This window comes from Phaseolus vulgaris, chromosome 7 (genome assembly GCF_000499845.2).
Source record: "Phaseolus vulgaris cultivar G19833 chromosome 7, P. vulgaris v2.0, whole genome shotgun sequence".
NCBI lineage: Eukaryota > Viridiplantae > Streptophyta > Magnoliopsida > Fabales > Fabaceae > Phaseolus > Phaseolus vulgaris.
The window spans coordinates 7970638-7988633 of record NC_023753.2 but is presented as its reverse complement, the minus strand read 5'-3'; the positions used below and the strand labels follow the sequence as shown (position 1 = coordinate 7988633).

Genomic DNA, 17996 nt, shown 5'->3' with positions numbered 1-17996 from the left:
AATTTATATCCACACATGGTCCTTTTTATTAATTTATATTTATGTCTTTTATTTTATTTTTTAATTCTTAAATTATATCTATTTATTAGGGTTTTTGCTAACAACAACTTGTTTAACGATTTGATTATTTTATAATTATATTTGTTTAGTGAGTATCCTTATTAATTATGTTACTTAGCTAGTACCTATATTTTTTTCATTTTAATATTAATTAATTTTCTTTTGATTGGCAAATAAATATGATAAAAATAATCTAAAATTTTGAAAAATAATAAGATGATAAAACTCATTTATCTCAACTGGTCATTACAAAATTAATTTAAATATTTATAATATAAAAAAAATGTATTGATTAAATTATAAAGGGTGATATGTATATATAATGTTTTGATATAATATTATTTTACACAATATTTCTTCTATTTTCTATTTTTGTCTCTTGTAATGAAAAAGAATATAAAAATACCAATTTAAATAGAGTGAAGCACTAAATTTTTTCCGGAACTAACAAAGATAAGGATAATTAAGATCTTATAATGAACCCGTCAAAACAGCAAATCAAGAGCAATCTCTTAGTATAAAAAGAAAGTCTAGGTGAAGAAGAAAACGGAAAAGAAATCAGCATAAAGAAGAGAGTTTTTTACTATGGTGGGTTATTTTTTTTTGCTTTTTACCAAAATGTGGTCTGTTTAAAAAAAAATTACAAATTTAGGCAAGTCGTGTCAATTCGGCATGACTTCATATGCACAAATCGTCCCAATTAGATACGACTTCGTCATGTCATACTGAAGTCGTGCCAACTTGGCACGACTTCTGCCATGTCATATATATATTTTTTAATTTTATTGTTTATATATTGGGTAATATGTTATGTAATGTTAAAAATTAATTTGATACATAATTTTCTAAGAGTGTTAGTTTTAAGGAACAAAAAATTGGATAATCGTGTATGGATCATGCTTGACGGTAATGTAATACAATAACTTGATTATTTGATTAATTAAAAAAAGAAGAAAATTATTATTGAAGAAAATTATGACAAGGCAGAAGTCGTGCTAAGTTGGCACGACTTTAGTATGACATGGCATAGTCGTGTCTAATTAGGACGATTTGTGCATATGAAGTCGTGCCGAATTGACACGACTTGCCTAAATTTGTAATTTTTTTTAAACAGACCCCATTTTGGTAAAAAGCAAAAAAAAATAACCCCGAGATTACGATGCAGAAGCCAACCGTTTGAGGATAAAATCAGTGAAATGTTTCAATGGCTTTCGGTGTCGTTTTGAAGTTTTGGAAGGTTCTTTGTAGTAGTCGCCGAAGCCACGTCGCTTACGTGGAGATTATAATGCGGAAGTCATCGGTGAAATGTTTTAATAGCTCTTGAAGTTTGAGATGTAAATGAACGGTACAATTAGTACAATTTCAAGAGTTTTATAAAAGAAGTTTCAAAGTTTCATTTCATTCATTGTTATAGGATTTGAACATTTTTGTTTCTATTGCTTTCTTAATTTTTTTTTTATATTTTGGTATGAAAATGTTTATTCAAGGCAGATTTGAGATTTTATTTACCATTCAATTCTCTCTCAATTCTGGTTTAATTTGGGTGATTTCCTTGACATTGCACTCCAAAAGTACACACCTAACAAAACAATGGAAGATTTTTTGAGTTTTTTTTTTCTTTTATATGAAATTTTTGGATCTGGACTATTTTTGGCAAGTTATTTTGTTTTCATGTCAGATTTATGTATTTAGTAGTGTTCTTAGAAATCTTAGATCAATCTACGCCAAAGATATTGTAAAAAAATTAAAAATGAATAATTTGGTGAATAATACTTTTTAAATAAGATGTTAAATTTAGTGAATCCTAAGCACAACTTTGGGGGCAAAGCTTTTATGCTACTGATGCTTTGATCTATTAAATATTACATAAGTTGGAAGTTTGCTAATTTGTATTTAGTTTATTATTTTATTTTTTTCAACTTCTTTGCCATGGAAGACATGGATTCAATTGATATGGTGATAAATTCTACAACTTCCAATATACAACCCTTGCATAAGGCGTTTGATGAACATGAAAGTTACTCTAAACTTGAAACGGGAAGATCTTGAAGAACATTATCATTTTCATTATGTTTTGACATTATTTGCTGCTCCAATTTTTTTAAACCTTAATTTTAATCTTGATAACCTAACAAAGTTCAACATTACACTCAAAGTTAAATCAAAATTTAATATTCAAAAACAATAAAATGAAAATATAAAAAATTAATGTAAAATCTTAATAAAACTATTATCAGTGGTGCACTTAAATAACTTACATGTCTTCTCATATAATTTAATATTTATTAAAATTACATGAATATATAAATAATAAAAATGAAAAGTGTGGATACCCGTGCCTATGTTCCTGCTAGTATATATAAAGGGATTTCCCACTTTAACTGTTCTAAATTATTTTCTTATTTTATCCTTGCTTAATATTTTGCTTTATTAATTTATTTTGGTTATTTGGACATTTTATAATTTTAGAAGTTAATAAAGCAGTTTTTTAATTTTAAAATTTTATTTTATTTGTTCTCACTTAACTGACAGGATAGTGGAGAGACTGGTACGGTAATTTTATTTTCTTGTTATCCTAACTAGCAAGAGAGTAGAGAGATTGATTACTTTTTTGTTACCTTTTTTTAGGCAAAATAGTGATATATAAGAAATTTGTGAGAGAGAAAGAATATAAAAACATCTTAAAAACTGTGCTCTTCCAAGTGTGCTCTTTGATATTCTTTGTTGCGCTCTTCCAAGTGTGCTCTTTCTACAAATTCACATGTGCCCAAATTTAACAAATTCAATTTTGGTGCATTTTTTTTTTTTGCAGATGGTCGAACCCACCAAAAACCTCGAAACAAACCAAAGTCATTTGATGGGAACCAAGGATTGAAACACCACCACTACATTGTTGTACGAAAATGATATATTGTTTGGGATATTCAAAAAATTATTCAAAGTGTATCAATCCAAGTTTTGCATAGAGAAAGACAACTTACATCTACAAGATCGTCCCCATCCGCATCATCTTCCTGGTAGATAGATTATTCCACTAATTGATTTTTGTTCTTTGTGCAGAGCCCTAGGTGCGTGCAAATTCAATTTTGGTGCCTCTTCTTTCAAAACAAAGGTATATTTCTCAATCACACAAGGAAGAATTGAAACTCTAACGATGAGTCAAAAATCAAAGTGAGTGAAGACGAGAGAGGAAGAAATCAAAAAGTTCAAAGTTGTGATACGCCACAGCGTCAGCAAACGCCTTCATTGTTGACCCTCTCAACCTCTAAATGCAAGCGCACACGCGCATACAATCTTCCTTGGCTGCCACTACAGTCGTGTCTTATGTCTCCTTAATGCTTCAAAAATCCTAATTTTGAGATTCTGAAACTGTGTATTACTAATTTACTTCATATTTAATCTCTTTTATTTATCTTATTTTACTTTTCCTATTTTTTTAATGTATACATTTTATTTTGTTTTTTTTTCAATAGAGATGTTTATAAGTGTGTGAATAATAATATTGTTTATTCAATTTTAATATTAAGCATAATTATATATAAATGATAAAAATAAAAAATGAGTATTTGTATTCCCGTAGTATATATAAACTGTTTTACGTGGGTTTTGTATAATTTTTAGCTTACGAGACTGTTCGATTCTCAATACAAGATGTACAATAATTTAATGATTAATATAGACATGTAACCTATCTACCACAAATACTGACACAGACACTGATACGACACAGACACGAATACAGAGATACGTAAAATCTCTAAAATGTAGGACACGAGGACACAAATCTATATATTATATAATTATGAATTATATAAATTGACAATAAAGATTTATGTGCATAAGTATGTTCCAAATTATTTTTTGGAGCAGAAAAATATTTTTCATGACTGGTTCACAAGGATTTGTTTCTTATTTTTATAATCATAATAACAATTTATACAATAAAGTTTGAATTTTGAGAAAATTAATGTATTTTCCCTTTTTAAAATTGTGTTAGAACCGTACTAGAATTGTCAGAAATCTAACAAATACTTTTTGAATTGGACACTTCACGGATACGTGTCCTACAGGTGTCATACGAGTGTCGGTGTCCAATACGAATATCAAACACCCACATGCCATTTAAGAGGAGTGTCCGAGCTTCATAGCATACTCACAAATAACTGAATTAGATTGATAAATTATTTAATTACAATAACATTAAACAACTAAACGACATAAAATAAGGCGCTACAAATAATTAATCATATCAGGTCTATTTGAATTTTATCATGCAATCCAAGAATTCAACGCTAATTGTACATGATTATGAATTATGTAAACACTCAGTTTTTTTAGTGGTAATTAGAAAGATTGGTAGTGAATAACAGGTCTTTATGCATTTAGTTTATAATAGGCATTGCTATACAAGAGTTGGAAAGTGGTACATATTTATTAATTTTGATTACTGATAGAAAAAAGATGATAATAATAAAGTTTTGATTGCAATGGGTTGCAACCAAAATGTTAGAGAGTGGATTCCCATATTTATATTCCAAGGAGATTACTTCAACATCTTCTTCATGCTTCTCACTGCATTAAGGTCTTAAATCTGTTTTCATTTAGAATTAGTCGGGTAGTTTCCTCCACTGAACAAGTATGCAATGAACTGTAGTAAAAGACGTAGTAAATTCGGTGTCTGGCTTGACTCACCACTACATTCATCCAATTCAGAGTCAAAATATAGACATGTGAGAATGTGTTAAACTTGTATAGTAACTTAGTGCAATGGATTAACAAAATTAATCATGAAAGTAGAAGGAGATGGAATTCTAACCATTATGACGCTAAGGTACATATCATGATGTTCTGCCCTACAAATGTTAAAGGTCCGATATCCAAAATTTGGGGAGAGGTGTGGATTGTAATTGTAGATGAAATTTAAAAACATCGGAATAGGTGTGTTTTTAAGAATGAGAGAGTTGATTATATAAAGGTGTTTGCGGTGGCACAAAGAAAATTATGGGGTTGGATTACTAGTAAAAAAAAGATGTAGAGTTCACTTATTCTGATTGGTGCTTGAAACCTTTGGTATGTATGAAATTTGTTAAATAAATTTTCTTCCTTTATTTTGGTATGTACTACTAACTCCTTGTTTTAGGAAAGAAGAAGTTGTGTGTTTTGCATATTGGTTTTAAGCAGTCTGTTCCCCCTGAATGGATTAAGGAGATATTAATCATTAGGAGCATTTTCCTCTTCCATTAGAATAAAGAGACTCTAAGGACGAGCAAAAGTGATGTGAAAAGGGATATCTATGATTTTTTTTGTTGAGTTCGTGGTAAATTAAGGTGTTATGTTATTTGTAAAGGGGATTTTTAAAAGTTCCTCTAATTTTGGAGGTTAATGTTTGGTAGTCTGATTATGTTTATATGTCTTTCGGTGCACTTTGGTTGTTGCTAAGGGTGGACTTCTCTGGTTGTGTTATTTTTGGATTTAGGGATAATTGGTAGCTTTTGTTGGGAGCTTGGGATAGGTTGGGGTGTGAGGCCCTATCTTATTTTTCTTATTTCTTGTATAAGGGTTGGGTCATCTCTTAAGTTATCTATATTTATTTATTTATTGTTTCTTACTGATAAAAAGAATATCAAACTTTTAATACAGTAGATGGTCTAATACCTGTTGTATGGAAGAGTCTATTGTACTTATGCACGTGTTAGTTAAGTCCAATTCGCTTATTTAAATCAAATTTGAAAATAAATCTACGGAATTCGAAAAATTGGAAACAAAATCTGGAAAAAAAAAATGGAGAATAAAATCTATAAAATCTCAAAACTAGAATCTATAAAATCTTAAAAAAAGCATAATGGGAACTATATTTGAAACATAATTTGAATATGAAATCTACAAGAAAAAAAAAACTTATGAATGGATACAAGCCACCAGAGACTACAAGACCTTCTAACCTACTTTTTTTTCTTCTTTGTAATTTTTGGTTTGTCTCCCCAAGAAAAATTAAACTTTTCTAGATTGATTATCTTATGATTTCACATTTAATTTCGAGATTCTATGCAATTTAGTTTTTTTCTTCAATCTTGTAACATATACTAAAGAGTCTGGTCTTTTTAAAATTATTTTTGAACCCTTGTTGATAATTCAATTATGTTCTTGAAATTCTTGTTTATTTTACTTTAACATTGCCTTGTTTGTTTTATTTAAAAGATAAAAAATTAAAAATCTCATAAGTAGATGTTTAGAGAGGAATTGAATAAATTGATGGACACTTAGTATTTTTTACTGTCTTCTTTACTAATTTATATTTATGTTATTAAATTTATATCCACACGGTGTCTCTTTTATTAGTTTATATTTATGTCTTTTATTTTATTTTTAATTCTTAAAATTATATTTGTTTATTAGGGTTTTGCTAATAGCAACTTGTTTACCTATTTAGTTATTTTATAATTATATCTTTTTTCAGTGAGGTATATCTTTAACCAAATTTTATTTACGTATTAATTATGGTACTTAACTAATGTACCTATATTTTTTCATTTTAATATTAATTAGTTTCCTTTGATTGGAAAATAAATATGATAAAAATAATCTAAAATTTTGAAAGAATAAGAAGATGGTAAAATTCATTTATCTCAACTAACCATTACAAAACTAATTTAATTATTTACAATATAAAAATTGTATTGATTAAATTATAAAGGGTGATATGTACATATAATGTTTTGATATAATATTATTTTACATTATATTTATTCAATTCTCTAGTTTTTGTTTCTTGTACATGAAAAAAATATAGTGAAGGACTAAACTTTCTAAACACATTCTTTGCAGTTATCAATATAATAGTTTTTTCAGGAACTAACAAAGATAAGGACTCTAAGATCTTAAATGAACCCGTGAAAAAATCCAGCCAATCAAAATAGCAAATCAAGCGGGCCAAAAACCTAAGGCTCAAAGCAAACAAACAAATTAACAAAAAACAAAATACCCCAACCGAACATAACCGAAGCTGGGAATATATATATATATATATATATATATATATATATATATATATATATATATATAGTTTATGTTTGTTTTGTATTTTTATAATATTTAGCTTATCAGACTGTTCAGTTCTCAATAGCAGATGTTAAATGCTACAATAATTGAATGATTAATATAGACATGTAACACAACCACACTCACAAATAACTTAATTAGACTGATATATTTATTTAATTACAATAACATTAAATAACTAAACTATATAAAATAGGCGCTACAAATAGTTAATCGGTCTCTATTGATATATTTGGATTTTTTTAATTTTTTTATCAATAATAAATAAATTAAATTAACAGAGATACTTTTGGGATATCCTAATCCATATACATAACCACAAAGTATCTTATAGCTTAGGCCAAAATCAACCGTTCTACGGCTTAAACAACAACATTACAAACCCATAGCTAAATTAAAAAAGTTTGCATCATCTTTAACAAAAAGCCTACAACTATCCTGTAATGAGAAAGCCTGAAAAGGGACAATGCTTGTGGCTAAAGCCACACAGATCAGCATCCAAAGGACGCACCAGCAGCACGAAGAAACATTAAAAAGTGAATGTGGCAGCACCCAAATTACAACAAAATATACGACAAATTATGCAGCAGAAACTTGCCAAACAGCACACTACAACATCGTTTTCCTCACCATCCCAACCTTCACCGTGGCACTTTTAAGCACCTAACCCCTCTGAATTGCTATGCATCAATATCCACACCAAGAAAAACTCACTCCACCAGGTCCAACACCTAAACACTGTTGTATACACCATCAAACAGGATCTACCACTGCTGGAATAACCACCCATCCCTACCAACAGAACAAGCTTCACATCCTACCAAGATAAATATACCATAGGCCCATCCGTAAACATATACCCTCCTAAGAAACTCACCGGTAACTTCCTATACAGAGGATAGGGTTTAATACCCAATTTGAAAACGCATTATTAAAAGAACGAACCTTGTATTTCATCCATAGCCAAGATTTCATTTGTGCCAAAAAGAAAACTTCTTCAGCATTCAACTTCTCTTGCTTAAAAATAACAGCATTACGTTGTTCCCAAATACCCCTTATAATTGCCGCCTCACACCTGATTCTGTTTTGTAGACAGGAACGGTAAGCTAAAGCTTTCGAAGTGGCACTTCATATCCATATGCTGAACAGATAGGACCCCTATCCACCTAAGGCACAAGTGCCATACCTGTTGTGCAATATGACAATCTAGAAACAAATGATGAGCAGATTCTTCCGAAGCTTGGCACATCACATAGTTCGAATCCATCACTTACACTCCTCGCCTAATGAGATTCATTCTCGTAGGCAACCTATCCAAAAGTACTCTCCAAGCTGTATATAGAATATTAGGCAATGCTTTACTTAGCTATAGCTGTTGGAACACATTATCTGTCAGGTCCTCATCCCAATTAGTCAAGCATTTATATGCTAATTTGACCGAGAAATCCACTGAATCATCCATACCCCAAAACCGCAAGTCTGGTTCCTCCTTGATCAGAGCATCCCTGAACATGCATCTAAGGAGATCTACTTCTTGTTGGGCTTCCCACACGAACCTTTCCCTTCTCCATGTTAATTGTCATTCCCATGCATTATCCTCTCACTTCCCTACCTCACTCACCATCAACCCCTGATCTAGAGACAAGGAATACAACCTTGGGTACATCTCATCTAACATCTTGTTTCCAATCCAAGAATCCTCCCATAATCTGACTATATCCCCTAATCCAACTCTCCAGCGTATAGCTTCTTGGAACCACCATTTTCCTTCTCCATCACCACACACTTTACAAAGGTCCCTCCACCACCATGATTGCGCCTTCTTATGACAAAAACTGCGGCCTAGTTCCAGACCATATTTGGACTCTATAATCTCCTTCCACAAGCCCTATTCATTGCTTACCATCCCCCACCTCCATTTTGCCAGCAAAGCGCAATTAAACATTGTAACATCTCTGACCCCCAAACCTCCTTCCTCCATAGGTTTACAAACATTTTCTCAGCTTACCCAAGATATAGACTTGTTCTCTCTTCCCCAAGCCCATAGGAACCTCCTCTGAATACTCATGATTTTATTACACATTGATACCGAAACTTTAAAGAAAGAGAAATAAAATAAAGGTAGAGACGAGAAGATTGACTTTATAAGGGTGACTCTTCCCGCTAACGACAAAAATTTCCCTCTTCACAAGCTTAGTCTAGCACTTAACTTGTTCATAATTGGTTCCCAAAACTGCTTCTTCCTAGGATTACCTCCAACTTTTATCCCGAGATAAACGAAGGAAACTTTCATTAAAGAACAATTTAAGGACTTTGCATAACAGAGAAGGGAGTTTCGATCGACATTTATACCTGGCAATCTAGATTTGTAAAAGTTGATCTTCAGGCTAGAGACAAGTTCAAAACACCTTAAGATAGCTTTAACAACAATTACATTTGTGTAAGAATCTTCACACATAAAAAGAGTGTCATCCGCAAATTGTAGCATACACACTTCAGTGTCTTTCCTCCCCACCTTTATACCCTTCAGCAAATTCTTCTTAAGGTCTTGTTTTACTAACCCTGCTAATCCTTCAGCTACAACCAAAAAGAGAAACGGGGTTAAGGGATCAACTTGCCTCAACCCTCTCGAAGGCTTAAACTCTCTCGTTGGGCTAGCATTAATCAACGCTGACACTGCCAACTCCAAACAACCTTTGACCCACTTAATCCATTTCCAATGAAACCCCAACCTCTGAAGCATATCATATAAAAAGTTCCACCTTATCGAATCATACGCTTTTTCGTAATCCACCTTCAAACACAACCCACTTCTCCTATGTCTCCTTAACTCCTCAACCACCTCATTAGCCACTAAGACACTATCTAACATACCTTTGTCCTTCAAGAATGCATATTGTCTATCATTGATAACCAAATGAAATACCTTCTTAACCCGACACGATAGGATCTTAATAACTATTTTGTAGAGAGCACCTACTAGGGAGATCGGACGGTATTGGTTTAAGCTTGTTGGATCATTAACTTTTGGTACAAGCATAATAAAGGATGCATTACATCCCTTCGGAAAGTGCCCCGTTTCTTGGTAACATAGATCTGCTTCCATCAAGTCTTTCTTGAGAGTATCCCAATTAAACTTTATGAAATTAAAGTTGAACCCATTCGGTCTTGGGCTCTTTGATCCTTCACATTGCCATACCGCCTCCTTGACTTCTTCCTCCATGACATCTGCAATCATACTCCAACTAACCTCCCTTGGTAAGGACTTGAAATCCACTGACCCCAGGCTTACATCCCAGTCAACAGACACATTAAATCTTTCTTCAAACAGCTCTTTGGCTACTCTTTTAACAGTTTTCAGCTCCTCACACCACACATTTCCTACCTCAACCCCTTTGACCGCGTTTCTCAGCTTTCTCAATCTGATAACAGAGTGATAAAACTTTGTGTTTAGATCACCCTTCTTAATCCAATTTGTCCTTGCTTTCTGTCTAGACACCGATTCAAGATTTTTATCGATCACCCTTAACTGGCTAACAAGCTCTAGTCTTCTCATCTTATCACCCTCGCCAAGGTCACTAGAATTATCTAGAACATCTAGATCCTCAATTTTCTTCAGAACCCTCTTTTTACTTGCAACCAAGCATCCAAACACACCACAGTTCCATATTTTGAGATCGGCTTTCAAAAGCTTAAACTTGTCTTTAACTTTAGAAAGACCATTTCCTTGCACCTCATATGACTGCCATTTAACATTCACCATCTCCTTAAACCCAGGCTCCAATTGCCAAGCATCCAAGCATCGATAGTTCTAAACAGTATTGGGCCCCTATCTTTTACCACAAATTTAGCCACAATAGAATAATGATCTGATACCTCCCTTGGTTGAACACGCTGCTTGTGCATTGACCACATTTGCATCCATTCGTCGAACACAAGAAAACGGTCTAGCCTACTCTTTGCCTTACCATTCGCTTTGTACCAGGTGTACTTCTTACCTACAAGAGGTAAGTCCAAGAGAAAATTCCTCTCAATGAAACTGTTAAAACCATCAATTTCACCTTTCTGACTACCACTACCCATCACACCCTTTTCTCTCATTTGTGCATCTTACAGCATTGAAATCTCCACATATGCCCTAGACCACATACTGATTTGTACTTTTAATCCTTGTCAATTCCTCCCATAGAGCAACTTTATCAGCCAAATTACATTCTGCGTAGACGTTGACCACAACACAAAAAGCTTTGGATTTGATATGATGCCCGATAATAACTATGAACCCCTTTCCCATCACTTGATTACCACAATTGAATGCATCCTTATGCCACATAGATAACATACTCCCTACTCCATTTTCTCCTTCATTATGAACCCATCCGACGTTACAATCTCCCCATATCGAAAAACATCTAGCTTTAGTTACGACAAAAGTTTTTGTTTCTTGCAAACATAAGAATTTTGCTCCCTCCTTTGCAACAATATGTTTGATGTAATTAGCTTTAGTTCCCCTCCCTAGCCCTCTGATATTTAAGCTGATGATAATCATAAACAACCATTTTCATTACCCTCCTCAAACTTCTTCAACACATCATAGTCCATGTCCTCCATACGCTCAAACTCTCTTATCACCACATCTTCCTCCCTTAAGCAAAATAATCCAAATTGTTTACCCATCTCCCATAGACTAGACGACTCAGCTAAATTCACATAAGATCTGATACGATCATTACAATTCATGATTTCACTATCAGAATTATTTAAAATAAACGATCCAGACCTGGATGAAGAGTTGTTCTCACAGTGCAAGGACCCTGCTCCCCCTTTCGATCTCCACCAATGTTGTCTACTCGATTCCCCCTGCTCCCATCTCGATCATAATCTGCATACCCCTATAGGCGTCCTTAGGCATTCCTCTTTGGGCTCGTCTTGGCTCCCACTCAAATTAATGCCCACCGCTAAACCTGGCATGCTTTCTCCTTCCTCTCCACCGCGCTCTCCGTGGGACCTTGCATTGATACGACCATCATTCACAGGAGTATTGTTCCTGCTAGGGAGATGGGACCTAGAGAACTGTTGAAGTCTTCTTCTCCTTCCTTCGGTCGGGCAGGTGGCTAGGTGATGAACTGGGATCCTTCTCTTTCTTCTGTTTACCCTTCGGCACTCGGGACTCGGTCGTCGGGTGGACACCGGATGGTGGGGGTACCTGTGAAGGCACTCCGACGCTCAAGTCAGTAAAGCGGACGGTTAGCTCTCAGGTAGGTGAACAGTAATAATGACATACCTTACTCCTTGGAATGCGTGCTATTTATATTATTCTAATGGGCCTACCTTGTTGGGCCCGTTTATCGAGGTGGATACCGCTTAGGGTTGCATTACCTAATTCTTGATGATGGATTAGCTTTACTGATCTCGGTTTGAGCGTTAATCGTAATAGGGTTCGGCCGTCGGCCACATTCTCATGGTGAGGGTAGGCCATCGGCCAAATAAGTGTGGTCTTCGACCATCTTAGTTAAGTCTCCAAAGGTTTCGGCCACTCGTCAGTCGGCCAAGTATGCAAAGGTCTCGGCCATTCATCAATCGGCCAAGTATACGGAAGTCTCGGCCATTCGTCAGTCGGCCAAGTATACGAAGGTCTCGGCCATTCGTCAGTCGGCCAAGTATACGAAGGTCTCGGCCATTCATCAGTCGGCCAAGTATATGGAGGTCTCGGTCTGCCGGCCGTTCGGCCAGATTTCTGAAGATATTGACTTATCAGTCTCTCGGTCAGGCTTGACTGGGAGTCGGGCAGGCAGGTGGGTCCCGGCCTCGCCCAGTACCGGTACAAGTATTAACAGCGTCATCTTGGATCCCTTCGAAGACTAAGTGCTCCATAGCCTTTTCACTCCCTTCTTCGATTCAACGTCCATGATTGATAAAACCTGTTTGTGCTCCTTTTTTCTCCATTTCATCTATACAGATTCCGTGAGGGCCACTGGAAGTACCATGCATTGCTTCGGTCACCTTCTTCACTAAAGATTGAGAAGCGTTTAGAGAAAGCTCACTTGCTTCTCCTAATTCACCTCTCTCCGTCTTACTGTGTTCTGAAAGGATAACTCCATCAACCCCCAAACCGCCGTTCTCAATACTCCTTTCGACTATCGGGCCTTTCCAAGTCCCTTGAGGAGATATTCTTACAGCATCAACATAGGAGAACTTATGGACCTTTTGTAACCCCTTACCTCTCTTCTCCTTCCAAACCTCCTTACTATTTGTCTTCATAGGCTTGTACACAAGTTGTTTCCTTTCCTCCCTATACCCAGAGGCCTCATTTCCTCACTTAAACGTCTACCCTCCTTTTCATTTCCAACTCGTTTATATCTTGGGATATTAACGAATAATTTCCTATCACCAATGTAAATCCTATCCAACTCCTTCTCCAACTTAATTGCATTTTGCACATAAAAAAAACCTCACAAACCCAAATCTTCTTCCCCACTTGTTAGTCCTACATGATATGAATACTTCTTTCACCCTAGCCCACTTCTGGAAAATCTTAAACATATCAAATTCCTTATGAGTCCTCAGAAAGTTAGAGAAAAAGAAATTAGTGTAATTATGTGTACACCCCTGGACCTCCCTCCGACGACCCCGAACCTCCTTCCACCGCCCCTCTGGATTCATCTATACACCTTGACAACGTTGGTGGGAAGATGTTTGAATCTGTACTGAATGCAACTCACTTCATCTATTCCCTTTGCAACTTCACAATGAAGCTCACAAGGCGTATAATGAACGAAATGAATATTAAAGGATGAATGATTAATTGATGTTTTCAAATTATGCAATTCAAGAATTCAACGCTAATTGTAGGATAATATAAACATGCGGTTTTTTTAGTGGTAGTTAGAAACATTGGTAGTGAATAGGACGTTTATTATGCATTTATGTTTTGTTTGTTTTCAGGTAGGGAGAGAGAGAAAGAAGGTGGAAGATGGTGTTTTTTTATTTTTTAAGGGATGTTGAGGGTATGGGAGTGGATGGGAGAGAAGTAGAGAATATTTTTTCAATCTTCACACAAATGAAAATATTTGTGCTGATTCCATATAGAATTTTACATTTTACTCAAATACTTTGTGCATGCATTTTACTATGATATATAATATACAATATACAAAATTAAATATTACATAAATTTATTTAACAATTTTAAAAATATTTAATTATATTATTAATTACAAAAAATAATTATAAATCATAAAATAAAATTGTAATATCAACCACACATATATGTTATATAAAATAACAAATGAATATAATAATAAATATTATTTTCTTAAATTTTAATATATTTAATAAATTTATTTCAATTTAACACAAAAATATTTTCTATTATATTTTTTATTTTTTTATTAAAAAATACAAGTAATTATGGATATTATATATTATAAAAATTTATTTAATTCAAACTTACACACACAAAAAATCATAATTTATTATTCAAATATTTTTAATAACAAAGATAAATTTATAAACTTACAATAAATCATCCTCACAAATCCACTTTATCATCCCTCAACCCAAAAAATCTTACATATCCTCACACATCTTTTCTAATTCTCACAAATTTCTCCTCAATAAAAGACTTGGAAAGTAGTCTATATTTATTAATTTTTATTACTGTTAAAAAAAAGATAATAATAAAGCTTTGATTCCAATGGGTTGCAACCCAAACGTTAGAGATTATATTCCAAGGAGATCACTTCAACATCTTCTTCGTGCTTCTCACTGCATTAAGGTCTTAAATCTGTTTTCCTTTAGAATTAGCCGGGTACTTTCCTCCACTGAACAAGTATGCAATGAACTGTAGTAAAATAAGTAGTAAATTCGGTGCCTGGCTTGACTCACCACTACATTCACCCAATTCAGAGTCAAAATATAGACATGTCAGAATGTGTTAAACTCGTATAGTAACTTAGTGCAATGGATTCACAAAATTAATCATTAAAGTAGAAGGAGATGGAATTCTAACCATGTTCATTCCACATTGCACATGTCAATTTTGATTAAATCCTAAGTGGTGACTTTTTAAAATGCATATGACATTTTGAAATCAAAAAAGGTTATATCATATCAAAGAGAGGATCATGACCAATAAATTTATTTTCGTAGATATAATTTAAATTTATCGTAATTTTAATGAGAAATCTTGTAGATTTTTATATTCAGGATTTACTTATTTTAAAAATCGAATCATTTTTTTAAATTAATTTTTTTACTAAAAATTTGACTTTAATTAGCATGACTTAATCTTATAAAATAAAATTTACACTCACTTATATATTAAGAAATATTTTAATCTTTAGTTGATATATTAACTAAATTAGATACCATTTTAAAGACTAAAAGAATTATTGGTTTTTAAATTAGTTTATTGTTAGAATAAACTCTAAATGATTTTAAGTAAGTTTTATAAGATTGAATTAGACTTTGAGTAATTTCATTCTAAATATTTTTTCTATTGAGTTTCTAATTTAAAATGATGAATCTCTTTATAATTTTTTTCAATTATGGCATTAATCAAAATAGAGTGTAATTTCTTCATCTGTGTTTTCTGTTTTATTAATCAATCGGTGAAATGTGAAAAATATCCTACACTGGATTAATTTTCCACATCCCATACACTTTTACCCCTACCAATTATCTCGTGTGAAACCCCTACCAATTTTCCACTGCTGGCACTGGTGTGTGTTGAGAGTTCTACCCTTTGATTGGAGCAAAACCGTAACAAGGATCAATGAAATTAGAATGGAGCTTGTGATAGGGACAACTCAACATTTTGGTTCGTAGGTACCCTAAGTTGTCGGTTTATTGGTCAAGGAATGAAGGATTCAAGTGGGTGTTTTGGACTCATGAAGTGGAAAGCACTGGGGCATGACAGAGATGTAGGCACTGGTCGGGTAGTTTTTTAGAAGCCACTTCTCTGTTTTTGGTATACAAGGTTGCACAAGTTTTGAATGTAAATGATATAGTGCTAGTTAACGTAGGAGGTGAAAAAATAGAAGTTTTTTTTGGATAAAGTTGTTTCCTTTTTAATTTAATTAATTTTTTACTGATAAAAAAATTATCTCATCTGAAAATTCACCTTTAAACTAATTCAAACAGTTTTAAAATTTTAAGTGTTCTAAAAGTTTAAAAGTGTTAATCAACAACAATGTTGACTAAATGTACCTAGTGACTTTTGGAAATTTATGTGAAATATTTGGAATGCAAAAATGAAAAAAAGGCAATACCCTATAAAATAGAATAGATGTGAATTTAAGATGGTAAAAGTCTAAGAAGAGCAATCTAGATTGCAAGATTATTTGGAATATACCTAATAACTCTAAGCCCTTGAAGATTTTGTTCGCCCTTTCCATTGTTGTTGAACGAAGTGTTAATCCCCCCTGAAGCTTGGATGTCCGCCATAAAAGCGTTTTGGTGACCTTCTTTATCATTAATGAATGCGTTAGATATATCTCCTCTACGCATCTCTCCGCCTCTGCATGCAAAATTTACTTAATGTTAAGCTCAAGCTAATTATAATTAAAATTACATTCTAAACAACTATTTCATTTCCTCTTTTCTCGTCTAAAAAACAAGATGTTTGGATGGTCATCAACATTAGATATTCCAACGTAATTTCAATAATAGGAATTAGATACACTATGGCACCCAAGGGTGGTGTCCACTCACCACCACATAAAACAAATATTTTTTTTTTCAACATAATTAAATCTAGAATCGCATAAATAATGCCATATTAATTACAATAGTCAACACGTCAATAAAAGTTAATTAATTTGAACTTATAAGAAACATCCAACTCATTTTATCATCTACTTTTATTACGACTCATAGTAGCATAAAAAAAGTATCCAAACAAAAATTCGGGATCTACAATTTGAATTAGAGCCTGTTGTGAAGGCTTGGTGGGATTGTGTGTTTGAGACTGAGACCATTTATTATGTAGAGACTTATTATTCCATGAATAAATAATTTTGAATATACATGAACTGATATAATTAGGAGAATTTCCTCTCCAATTATCTAAATTCTAACTTATCTACACAAGTAACTTAAAAGAGTTAGAATGAAGGAAGTAGAAGAGATTTGGTTCTTGTTTTAACTTTTCAACACAGAATGAAAGTATGAAAATAGGGTATTCATACCTTGTTAGATATATGAACAGACACATGAAAATAGCCAATAAGAAGACGGTTATGAGAAGTTTGATAAGGAAAGTGGGATCGAGCGGAGCTTGCATCTTAAATAGGTAAATGAGAGTGAGTTGAGTAGATAGGGTGAGAACAAGGTATATGCACATATATTTATAGGACCAGAGAGGTGGACAAATGGAATTTGATGTTTCAAATGAAAACATTGAAAAAGGAGGGAATTGGAAAAATATCAATTCACGCGCACTGAACGAATATGTGTTTGTATAAAGTAGCACGTGGAAAATTAAGGTGGTTGTTAATGCAGATAGGTTAATTACTGCATGTCAGATAAAGATGAAGCAACAGGCACAAATGTTAGGTTAGGGATGAGCAAAGGAATAGGTGTTTTTGATGAAGTGAATGGTGAAGCTTGAGATGAAGTTGTGGATGTGACATGGACAACTTGCTCTCCAAGGGTTGAAATTTTGTAATGAGATACTGTAATGAAATTTGGATTATTAAAGATATTTTGTAGTGTATGATTTCTTTGTAGTAGTGTTAGGTGAAAAATAACAAAAATGGTTTGAGTGGTGCATGTATTTTCCGTAAATAAAGACTTTTTTTATTATGTGTCTTGCATCTATTATTAAAATTCTTAAAAAGAAGCTTTAATTTACTAGCGATATAGTTATGGGATCG

General features: G+C 33.3%; 1 long non-coding RNA gene across 1 annotated transcript; it reads right to left on the bottom strand.

Moving 5' to 3' along the window:
- Positions 1 to 14568: 14568 nt before the first annotated feature.
- LOC137828752 (uncharacterized) lies at positions 14569 to 17471 on the bottom strand. Its single transcript, XR_011083960.1, has 3 exons — positions 17310 to 17471; positions 16475 to 16639; positions 14569 to 15008 (listed from the first exon to the last, which is right to left on the bottom strand). It is a non-coding gene; the product is annotated as an uncharacterized lncRNA (long non-coding RNA).
- Between the last annotated feature and the right edge of the window lie 525 nt (positions 17472 to 17996).